The 11,095-nt window shown below is 43.1% G+C and overlaps 1 long non-coding RNA gene across 4 annotated transcripts; it reads right to left on the reverse strand.

Annotated features, from left to right (window-relative positions):
* Window positions 1-10,890, reverse strand: LOC130391311 (uncharacterized). 4 transcript variants are annotated; one of them, XR_008896878.1, is made up of 8 exons: window positions 10,796-10,890; window positions 10,537-10,720; window positions 4,099-4,338; window positions 2,268-2,325; window positions 1,946-1,996; window positions 1,509-1,874; window positions 1,337-1,422; window positions 1-1,127 (listed from the first exon to the last, which is right to left on the reverse strand). It is a non-coding gene; the product is annotated as an uncharacterized LOC130391311 (long non-coding RNA). The 4 variants fall into 4 exon arrangements; XR_008896876.1 differs by lacking the exons at window positions 4,099-4,338; window positions 10,537-10,720; window positions 10,796-10,890 and adding an exon at window positions 3,315-3,518 and having other exon boundaries at window positions 1,509-1,572; window positions 1,831-1,874; window positions 2,268-2,736; XR_008896877.1 differs by lacking the exons at window positions 4,099-4,338; window positions 10,537-10,720; window positions 10,796-10,890 and adding an exon at window positions 3,315-3,518 and having other exon boundaries at window positions 1,509-1,572; window positions 2,268-2,736.
* Window positions 10,891-11,095: the final 205 nt, after the last annotated feature.

Raw genomic sequence — 11,095 nt, forward strand, 5'->3', positions numbered from 1 at the left:
TTGGGCGTTCTCATTTACGCAGGCTGGAACGCCCCGTTCTTCTTCGTCGATCTAGTAGTATGGGCAGCATAAAACTGACGTTAGCGCCCCCTTCTTCTTCGATCTCGTAATACGGGTACGTTAGCCAGCTAGGCCTACAGAATGTTAGCTTACTTTTATGTGTCGAATCTCGGCCCAAACTTTGCATCAAACTTGATGCAACCCGATCATTACAGGGAGGGAGGCTCCATGATCTCATGTTCATTATCTTCTGGGTTAGTATAGGTAGTGTATTAGGTATAAGTGAGATGTTTGGTATAGTTTAAGAATATGCCCAAATTAAATAATTAATAGATTAAAATAACACTTGGGACATTATGCAGTTCAAATCCAGTTACCAGACACTATGAAGGCTCAAACAGTAGGCCATTTGACTCCAAGTGTTCACTTACTTTTCCCACTGAATGTTTTCAATAAAGACAAAATACAGTAATTGCTCTGTAACAATTAACCTTACAACATACATCGTAGGCACAAATGTATGTTACATACATCGTATAGCATTTGTCACAAAAACAAAAAAGAAAGGAGTAATAAAATACCAGCATTTCTGGGCAGATACATTTACTACAGTAGTATGTACATTTACAAATGAAAGGGATTGCAAAAAAAGACGTCCCAAATAAAACGAAAAAGGAGTAATAAAAGAACATTATGCTAGGCAGACATCTTTTATGACAAACCTGGCATATACAACGTGCCTCAGTACCAGGGGTGCGCTAGGCCAATTCTTCTTTTTTGAGAAGCCTTTGAGGCGTAGCGCAAGGCCACTGACACAGCCTGCATTGTTGTACATCTTTCTAACCGTTATGTATATGAGATTGTCTTTATTAAGCTTAATGTCCCCTGCCAAACTGTCATTTATATATATGGAATGATGGAGAGGCTTGATAAGTTCTCGGAATGTGTTTGAAACCCTGTTGAACACGCCAAGCATCGCCATGTCCAGTCTCAGCGTCTCTTGTACAATTTGCTGAAGGACTTCGGGTGGTAAGAATGGCCTGTCCTCTGTTGTGCCAGATTGGAGCGTGTAGCTGAGATGGGGAGATGGAGAGGGTGAGCTTGGTGTGCCAGCTAGTCCTGCAGGGCTAGAGAGAGCGAGAGAGCCAAAAAAGAGTGAAGGAGAGCGAGAGAGAGGGAGAGAAACAGGGATTATGATCAACCTTCAATCACACAAGCCCAGACCAACACTACCCACACCATTAAACAAAAAGGCAATCACTGATCGATCAAAAGTCTGAGAAAGAGCAAGAGAGAATATACGTAAATAGAAAAGTATGGACATAGTATGTAATACCTTTCACTGCTTAGTGATTGGAAGGTGTGACTGAGATGGGGAGATGGAGAGGGTGAGAAGGAGCCAGCTAGTTCTGCAGGGCTAGCCTAGAGACGGAGAGACAAGTGTATTGGCTACGATCTTCGTGAGCACCAGAAATAAGTAAATAGCAACATGGACACAGTATATAAACCTTTCAAGCATAAAGGTCTCCAACAGCTGTCAAACCACCACCTCCTGATAGAGAGCATGTCCCCCTGAAAAGTAAAATTATGCTTTAAATGACTTCATAGCCCAATACAAATCCATGTTACAGTACTGTTTAGCAGTGTACTATGGCAGTGTAAATTATTGTGAAGATGTAGCCATCTCCTCCCGTAAGTGCAGTACCTGAAGACAAAGTAATGTGTATGACCTATGATGCATGTTAATTGTAGCCTCCAGTAAGGATGACTAAATTATTAAAAGCCTTATATTTCATGCTACACATCTGATTGAGATTAGAAAGAACTCACCTCACTGAAATCATATTGCTTTTGAGGGTAGAATACATTGCGTACTGAAATGAACATGCAAATGAGTTAGTTGTTTTGCAAACTAGTCATAATTTCTGAAAATAATGCATCTCACCATCAGCATAAACACCCCACAGCTGTTGCTCTGATACTGGTGAGGTGCGTCCTGTGGTGGTAAAAGGGGAATGTGATTTGTCAATGATTCTTATTAGTATATAATGCCTATAAACTATAAAGTGATATCCACCCTCATTTTGTAACTACATACAAAAAGTGCACAATGCACTTTCAACAAGCATTTAGCAGCAACCAGGGCCCATGAGCGTCACATAGGAACACTTCATTAAATCATAATAAACAATCTAGAGGCCTGCCTGTCTACCAGTGAATGCTACTCTACGAGATGCAATGAATCGTGCGCCAGCCACACGTTTTACCTCGTCAGCCAAGTAAAGTCCCTTCCATGGTCCATTGGACAAAGCATGTGCCAGGGTACTGAAAAGGTTTGGAAGACGTGTAAGTTGCAATTCATATGCATCATCATCAACACGCATTCAGTACACACTACGCTTCGATTTCACCCAAGGGTGAATTAAAAGTACATGTTTTCCTAAACGTTGGTCATCAACGAGGTAATAAAGTAGTAACTGAGGGCACATCTGTCATCTGTTTTTCAGAGTGCTAACGATCTTTATTCATTCGTTGCGCCGCGGCGACTTTCCGTCTCGTAAACGGTCGTTGCCATTTGAAACGGTCGATGCCATTTCCGAACATTTCCGATTGCGTCCGCTCTCCGATCTTGAATTGATTAGCCGCGTTGCCCAATCAGCGTTGAGCTTGACCCGACGTCACTGGCAGAGAGTAGTGAGCTTGGACAGAAGCATACGGCCGACATCTTTCTTTATTCTGTGTGGAAATAGTAACATAGTTACGCCATTAAATGCTTTTATGGAAACATTTTAACGAGAAATGTGCATTTTACTTTCATAATGTTCGCTCGGTGAATGTGAAGGATGTTTGGTTTGATAGTTATGACGAAGAGGGAACGCTCCGTTCACTTGCATGGACAGAGTCTCTGGTTGCTAAGCAACCTCAACGTCTTGGCGGACTATATATCTGCTGATCAACACTACGAATGCTGGAAACACACCAGACACACCATGTGAAGTTATTTAACCCGATTATTGTTATTTATATCCGAGCATATCAGTCTTTATCATGGGTGTCTTTACGGGGACAGTTGCTGTTGGCATCTTACATTCAAAGGCCAACTGTGAATAATGTACTTAAGGTAATCATCCTTAAATTGTATTGATGAATAGCTGACAGATGTAAGTTTATTTTATTCAAATATCATCCCTTACATTCAAATTGTTGCTAAGCAAAAGAGCCATTATAGCAAAAAGTGTTGCAACTGTCCCAGGTCTCCTCTATTCAATCAATCATTATGTATGACTGGCATAGATAGTTTCATAATTACTCACGGCAACTGAGCGGAAAAAAACATTCCACCCTGTGCTGTTTTTAACTGACTCCAAGAGCGGACGCAATCGGACATGGTCGGAAATGGCATCGACCGTTTCACGAAGCATTCGGAATTCAAGATCGGAGAGCGGACGCAATCGGAAATGTTCGGAAATGGCATCGACCGTTTCAAATGGCAACGACCGTTTACGAGACGGAAAGTCGCTGCGCCGCGACCGAACTGACAGAATTCTTTGATATGCCATGCATGTAAACATACTAGTTAGTTTAGACGTACTAGTACGTTTACATGCACAGTTTAATCCGATGCGTGTGTCACCACAACGAAGCAGAGTGGCCGCGATTTCATGCCTCTTACCATGCCAGCTGACACCTTAACATCCAACTTAACAATGTACTTTGGTAATGTTAACCTCACAGTAAAATAATCGGCAAAGCCTTCGCTGCAAACTTTACCCTCTACCTACAAACCGTCTTAAACGTTGCTGATTTCTGAATAGTATATTCAACGTTTATGGACGAGATAGCATAGCATTCGCTGCCACCGAACCATGCTTGTCACGAGTATTTATATCCGATTCGAATTCGGATACAACGATACCACAGCTTATCAGTGATTTAAATGAGAATACTTCACAGCCAATGTTGTCAATTAAACAATATCATACTTACTGACATAATCTCTGATCATAACCCTTTCGTTTTTCTGGAAAGTTACTACGAGGTAAAACCGCCAAAAAAGGAAGGGTAGCATACCCAGCATGCCTTGCGAAACTCACTCACCTCTTCTTGAGTGATCGATGAAACGCTACAGGAACGCCTGATGGGCGTTTTTGTGTCATGACGGGAACGCCCGATGGGCGTTTTTGTGTCATGACGGGAACGCCCAAGCCTGCAGCTGGACCCTTCTCAATTTTTCTGCAATAATCCAAAGGAAAAACCCGTTGGCTTTTTGTCAAGGGAAACCAGGGCGACGCTCAGTTCCGGGTTGGGCAACATACGTCAGTCCTCCACCACGCTATACTGTAAAAACACATGTTCAAGTTGAATGATAATGCATGAATTTATTCTTTATTCTGCCATAGAATTTATTTAAGGGGGGGGGGGGGCATACAAGTCTTTTGGCCATAGTGGATCCAGATCTGTTCCGGAGCATTTGAGAAGGGTCCAGCTGCAGGCTTGGGCGTTCCCGTCATGACACAAAAACGCCCATCGGGCGTTCCCGTCATGACACAAAAACGCCCATCAGGCGTTCCTGTAGCGTTTCATCGATCACTCAAGAAGAGGTGAGTGAGTTTCGCAAGGCATGCTGGGTATGCTACCCTTCCTTTTTTGGCGGTTTTACCTCGTAGTAACTTTCCAGAAAAACGAAAGGGTTATGATCAGAGATTATGTCAGTAAGTATGATATTGTTTAATTGACAACATTGGCTGTGAAGTATTCTCATTTAAATCACTGATAAGCTGTGGTATCGTTGTATCCGAATTCGAATCGGATATAAATACTCGTGACAAGCATGGTTCGGTGGCAGCGAATGCTATGCTATCTCGTCCATAAACGTTGAATATACTATTCAGAAATCAGCAACGTTTAAGACGGTTTGTAGGTAGAGGGTAAAGTTTGCAGCGAAGGCTTTGCCGATTATTTTACTGTGAGGTTAACATTACCAAAGTACATTGTTAAGTTGGATGTTAAGGTGTCAGCTGGCATGGTAAGAGGCATGAAATCGCGGCCACTCTGCTTCGTTGTGGTGACACACGCATCGGATTAAACTGTGCATGTAAACGTACTAGTACGTCTAAACTAACTAGTATGTTTACATGCATGGCATATCAAAGAATTCTGTCAGTTCGGTCGCGGCGCAGCGACTTTCCGTCTCGTAAACGGTCGTTGCCATTTGAAACGGTCGATGCCATTTCCGAACATTTCCGATTGCGTCCGCTCTCCGATCTTGAATTCCGAATGCTTCGTGAAACGGTCGATGCCATTTCCGACCATGTCCGATTGCGTCCGCTCTTGGAGTCAGTTAAAAACAGCACAGGGTGGAATGTTTTTTTCCGCTCAGTTGCCGTGAGTAATTATGAAACTATCTATGCCAGTCATACATAATGATTGATTGAATAGAGGAGACCTGGGACAGTTGCAACACTTTTTGCTATAATGGCTCTTTTGCTTAGCAACAATTTGAATGTAAGGGATGATATTTGAATAAAATAAACTTACATCTGTCAGCTATTCATCAATACAATTTAAGGATGATTACCTTAAGTACATTATTCACAGTTGGCCTTTGAATGTAAGATGCCAACAGCAACTGTCCCCGTAAAGACACCCATGATAAAGACTGATATGCTCGGATATAAATAACAATAATCGGGTTAAATAACTTCACATGGTGTGTCTGGTGTGTTTCCAGCATTCGTAGTGTTGATCAGCAGATATATAGTCCGCCAAGACGTTGAGGTTGCTTAGCAACCAGAGACTCTGTCCATGCAAGTGAACGGAGCGTTCCCTCTTCGTCATAACTATCAAACCAAACATCCTTCACATTCACCGAGCGAACATTATGAAAGTAAAATGCACATTTCTCGTTAAAAATGTTTCCATAAAAGCATTTAATGGCGTAACTATGTTACTATTTCCACACAGAATAAAGAAAGATGTCGGCCGTATGCTTCTGTCCAAGCTCACTACTCTCTGCCAGTGACGTCGGGTCAAGCTCAACGCTGATTGGGCAACGCGGCTAATCAATTCAAGATCGGAGAGCGGACGCAATCGGAAATGTTCGGAAATGGCATCGACCGTTTCAAATGGCAACGACCGTTTACGAGACGGAAAGTCGCCGCGGCGCAACGAATGAATAAAGATCGTTAGCACTCTGAAAAACAGATGACAGATGTGCCCTCAGTTACTACTTTATTACCTCGTTGATGACCAACGTTTAGGAAAACATGTACTTTTAATTCACCCTTGGGTGAAATCGAAGCGTAGTGTGTACTGAATGCGTGTTGATGATGATGCATATGAATTGCAACTTACACGTCTTCCAAACCTTTTCAGTACCCTGGCACATGCTTTGTCCAATGGACCATGGAAGGGACTTTACTTGGCTGACGAGGTAAAACGTGTGGCTGGCGCACGATTCATTGCATCTCGTAGAGTAGCATTCACTGGTAGACAGGCAGGCCTCTAGATTGTTTATTATGATTTAATGAAGTGTTCCTATGTGACGCTCATGGGCCCTGGTTGCTGCTAAATGCTTGTTGAAAGTGCATTGTGCACTTTTTGTATGTAGTTACAAAATGAGGGTGGATATCACTTTATAGTTTATAGGCATTATATACTAATAAGAATCATTGACAAATCACATTCCCCTTTTACCACCACAGGACGCACCTCACCAGTATCAGAGCAACAGCTGTGGGGTGTTTATGCTGATGGTGAGATGCATTATTTTCAGAAATTATGACTAGTTTGCAAAACAACTAACTCATTTGCATGTTCATTTCAGTACGCAATGTATTCTACCCTCAAAAGCAATATGATTTCAGTGAGGTGAGTTCTTTCTAATCTCAATCAGATGTGTAGCATGAAATATAAGGCTTTTAATAATTTAGTCATCCTTACTGGAGGCTACAATTAACATGCATCATAGGTCATACACATTACTTTGTCTTCAGGTACTGCACTTACGGGAGGAGATGGCTACATCTTCACAATAATTTACACTGCCATAGTACACTGCTAAACAGTACTGTAACATGGATTTGTATTGGGCTATGAAGTCATTTAAAGCATAATTTTACTTTTCAGGGGGACATGCTCTCTATCAGGAGGTGGTGGTTTGACAGCTGTTGGAGACCTTTATGCTTGAAAGGTTTATATACTGTGTCCATGTTGCTATTTACTTATTTCTGGTGCTCACGAAGATCGTAGCCAATACACTTGTCTCTCCGTCTCTAGGCTAGCCCTGCAGAACTAGCTGGCTCCTTCTCACCCTCTCCATCTCCCCATCTCAGTCACACCTTCCAATCACTAAGCAGTGAAAGGTATTACATACTATGTCCATACTTTTCTATTTACGTATATTCTCTCTTGCTCTTTCTCAGACTTTTGATCGATCAGTGATTGCCTTTTTGTTTAATGGTGTGGGTAGTGTTGGTCTGGGCTTGTGTGATTGAAGGTTGATCATAATCCCTGTTTCTCTCCCTCTCTCTCGCTCTCCTTCACTCTTTTTTGGCTCTCTCGCTCTCTCTAGCCCTGCAGGACTAGCTGGCACACCAAGCTCACCCTCTCCATCTCCCCATCTCAGCTACACGCTCCAATCTGGCACAACACAGGACAGGCCATTCTTACCACCCGAAGTCCTTCAGCAAATTGTACAAGAGACGCTGAGACTGGACATGGCGATGCTTGGCGTGTTCAACAGGGTTTCAAACACATTCCGAGAACTTATCAAGCCTCTCCATCATTCCATATATATAAATGACAGTTTGGCAGGGGACATTAAGCTTAATAAAGACAATCTCATATACATAACGGTTAGAAAGATGTACAACAATGCAGGCTGTGTCAGTGGCCTTGTGCTACGCCTCAAAGGCTTCTCAAAAAAGAAGAATTGGCCTAGCGCACCCCTGGTACTGAGGCACGTTGTATATGCCAGGTTTGTCATAAAAGATGTCTGCCTAGCATAATGTTCTTTTATTACTCCTTTTTCGTTTTATTTGGGACGTCTTTTTTTGCAATCCCTTTCATTTGTAAATGTACATACTACTGTAGTAAATGTATCTGCCCAGAAATGCTGGTATTTTATTACTCCTTTCTTTTTTGTTTTTGTGACAAATGCTATACGATGTATGTAACATACATTTGTGCCTACGATGTATGTTGTAAGGTTAATTGTTACAGAGCAATTACTGTATTTTGTCTTTATTGAAAACATTCAGTGGGAAAAGTAAGTGAACACTTGGAGTCAAATGGCCTACTGTTTGAGCCTTCATAGTGTCTGGTAACTGGATTTGAACTGCATAATGTCCCAAGTGTTATTTTAATCTATTAATTATTTAATTTGGGCATATTCTTAAACTATACCAAACATCTCACTTATACCTAATACACTACCTATACTAACCCAGAAGATAATGAACATGAGATCATGGAGCCTCCCTCCCTGTAATGATCGGGTTGCATCAAGTTTGATGCAAAGTTTGGGCCGAGATTCGACACATAAAAGTAAGCTAACATTCTGTAGGCCTAGCTGGCTAACGTACCCGTATTACGAGATCGAAGAAGAAGGGGGCGCTAACGTCAGTTTTATGCTGCCCATACTACTAGATCGACGAAGAAGAACGGGGCGTTCCAGCCTGCGTAAATGAGAACGCCCAACACACGAGAACGCAGGGGGGGGCGTTTTAGTCTGAGTGAACGGGAACGCCCACGACACGGGAACGCCCATTTGTGTCTGCAGTCGGATGATATTGGAGCATTTCAGCACCCCGGGCAACAGCGCAGGGTTGCCAGGTCCTGCAAAAAACGTCCCGCCCACATACCGTTCAAAATCCACCCAAAATGTCCTAGAAGCAGCCCAAATAAAAAGGATATTCCACCTTGGCCAACGTTTTGAAAGTAATAATAATTTAGGGAATATCTGCAGCGAAATGCATTGTGTGTGTGTGTGTGTGTGTGTGTGTGTGTGTGTGTGTGTGTGTGTGTGTGTGTGTGTGTGTGTGTGTGTGTGTGTGCGTGTGCGCGTGTGTGTGTGCGTGTGTGTGTGTGTGCTAGTTCAGCGAAAGCAGCGTCCTTAGCAACCTGACGTCATTGAAACATGCGAGCGAGCCGATAAAATCTTCCTAATAACTATAAAACTAAAGATCAGACGTAATCACTGACTGAAGATTATGCAAGTAAAAAGTATATTTCTCGCTAGAAATGTTATTAGAAACAAGTTCAACAGTGATTCGGTCCTAAAATAGGCCTATTGCATTTCCCATTCGATTAATAAAGAAACCAATCCCGAGATATCCCCGGACCCATGCAAGTGAACGGAGCGTTCCACGGCATTGAGAAGACCCGTGTAATAAAGACCCATAATATTTCTGTTTATGGCATAAATTTCTCCTCAGATTAGGCTAATTTATGATAATGATAAAATAAAAGTAAAAACGCTCGATCAAAGGCCCGGCCCGAGGATAGTGATGGGAAATATCGACCCGACCCGGCCCGCCGTTCGGGTCGGGTCGGGCTCGGGCTCGGGCAGAGAATCTAAACACTGACTGGAACTACTTAGCAGGGGTCTGGTAGGCCTATATCAGGAGATAATACACACCCTGCAGCCAATCAGAATACGAGTATTCCCCCAGACTGTGGTATAAACAATAAACAAGAGTTATAATCAACCCCTTCGCATCAATATTAATGATAACCCATTATTATACGTATGACTTCTAGATGTCATGTCCGCTCGCGACACTGGACTTGCGAGGCATCGACGCGGACTTCCATTCACATAGCCAAAAACAAGACAATAGATCTATGGCTAGATCAAAACATCAAGACATACAATTCTAAAAAGATCAGATTAAGCAGCTACCCTTTTTTCTTTCGCGGTTTGCCTGAGCAGCGCACCTGCATTTAATAGCCTATATCCGTGAATTGTCACAATTTCTCTGAATCAAAGGTGAAGGTAGAAACGGGTGGCCTAAAGCTGTCATATTGTTCACAATTTTTAACAATAAATGTACTGTACGGAGCTCCTTAAGGGACATTAGGGAGAACGCTCCCGCACAGAACCTTAGTTTGGAAGTCGTGCTGGTGACACGACAAATACTTCCAATTGAAATACATGGGTTTGAAATTTGTGCTTGTAAACACGAAAAATTTGAAAATACGTGATCCTGATCACGTTTCAATAGATTAAATAACGTGACAGTGTCACGTCTTTTCGTGAGACCGGGTTGGATAATGAGACTGAGGATGAGGCAGCAATCACCATACTCGGTGGCAGGTACAGCACAGTAGGAGATGCAAAGTAGGATGGAGGTGTTGGCTATATAAACCAGTGGACAAAACAGCAGCCGGCCAACAGCAGAGTGAAGAGGGGGGGGGAACGTGCTGGCAGAAACCGCCCACACACACGTCAACCCTGCCATAGAAAAATACATTTGTTCTAGAGGCTGAACAACAACTGTAGTAACTTGAGTTAGCGTCATCTTATCCACATACCGTCAGGAGTTGAATGAACATCAAAGGGGAGGAAGGGGATCACTTGTACCGAGCAGCACAATTACAAGTGCAACTCGATCAATCAGCTGATCGCTCCTCGCTGCAACAGGTAGAGGAGGAAAACACTCGCACGCCCTACAACTGAGGTCGATACGGGAGAAGGAAGACCCGGCCAATGAACTGCCTGAGGGATGGAAGCCAATGTTGAGGACTTGTGCAAAGTTTAGAAGGTACACAGATGCACACAACTACTACATACCAAACAACGGCGAGCTGCACGATCCAGCTAAAAGGCGAACAGGTGAGGCGATCAGGTGCGGTGATAACAGGAGTGATAACAGGAGGCGGGGCAGCCAGGAGCTCCCAGGCAAGAGGGCTCCCAGTGCACAACCACTCACCTTTATAGGCAGCGCACCCAACAGGCCGGTACTGCAGCACTAATTAAAGGCCCATCCTGCTACAGGATGAGGCCATTCCTCTTGTGCAGTAAAGAATACACTCTTTACACACACACACACACACACACACACACACACACACACACACACACACACACACA

The sequence above is a fragment of the Gadus chalcogrammus genome, chromosome 11, assembly GCF_026213295.1.
Source record: "Gadus chalcogrammus isolate NIFS_2021 chromosome 11, NIFS_Gcha_1.0, whole genome shotgun sequence".
NCBI classification, from domain to species: Eukaryota; Metazoa; Chordata; class Actinopteri; order Gadiformes; family Gadidae; genus Gadus; species Gadus chalcogrammus.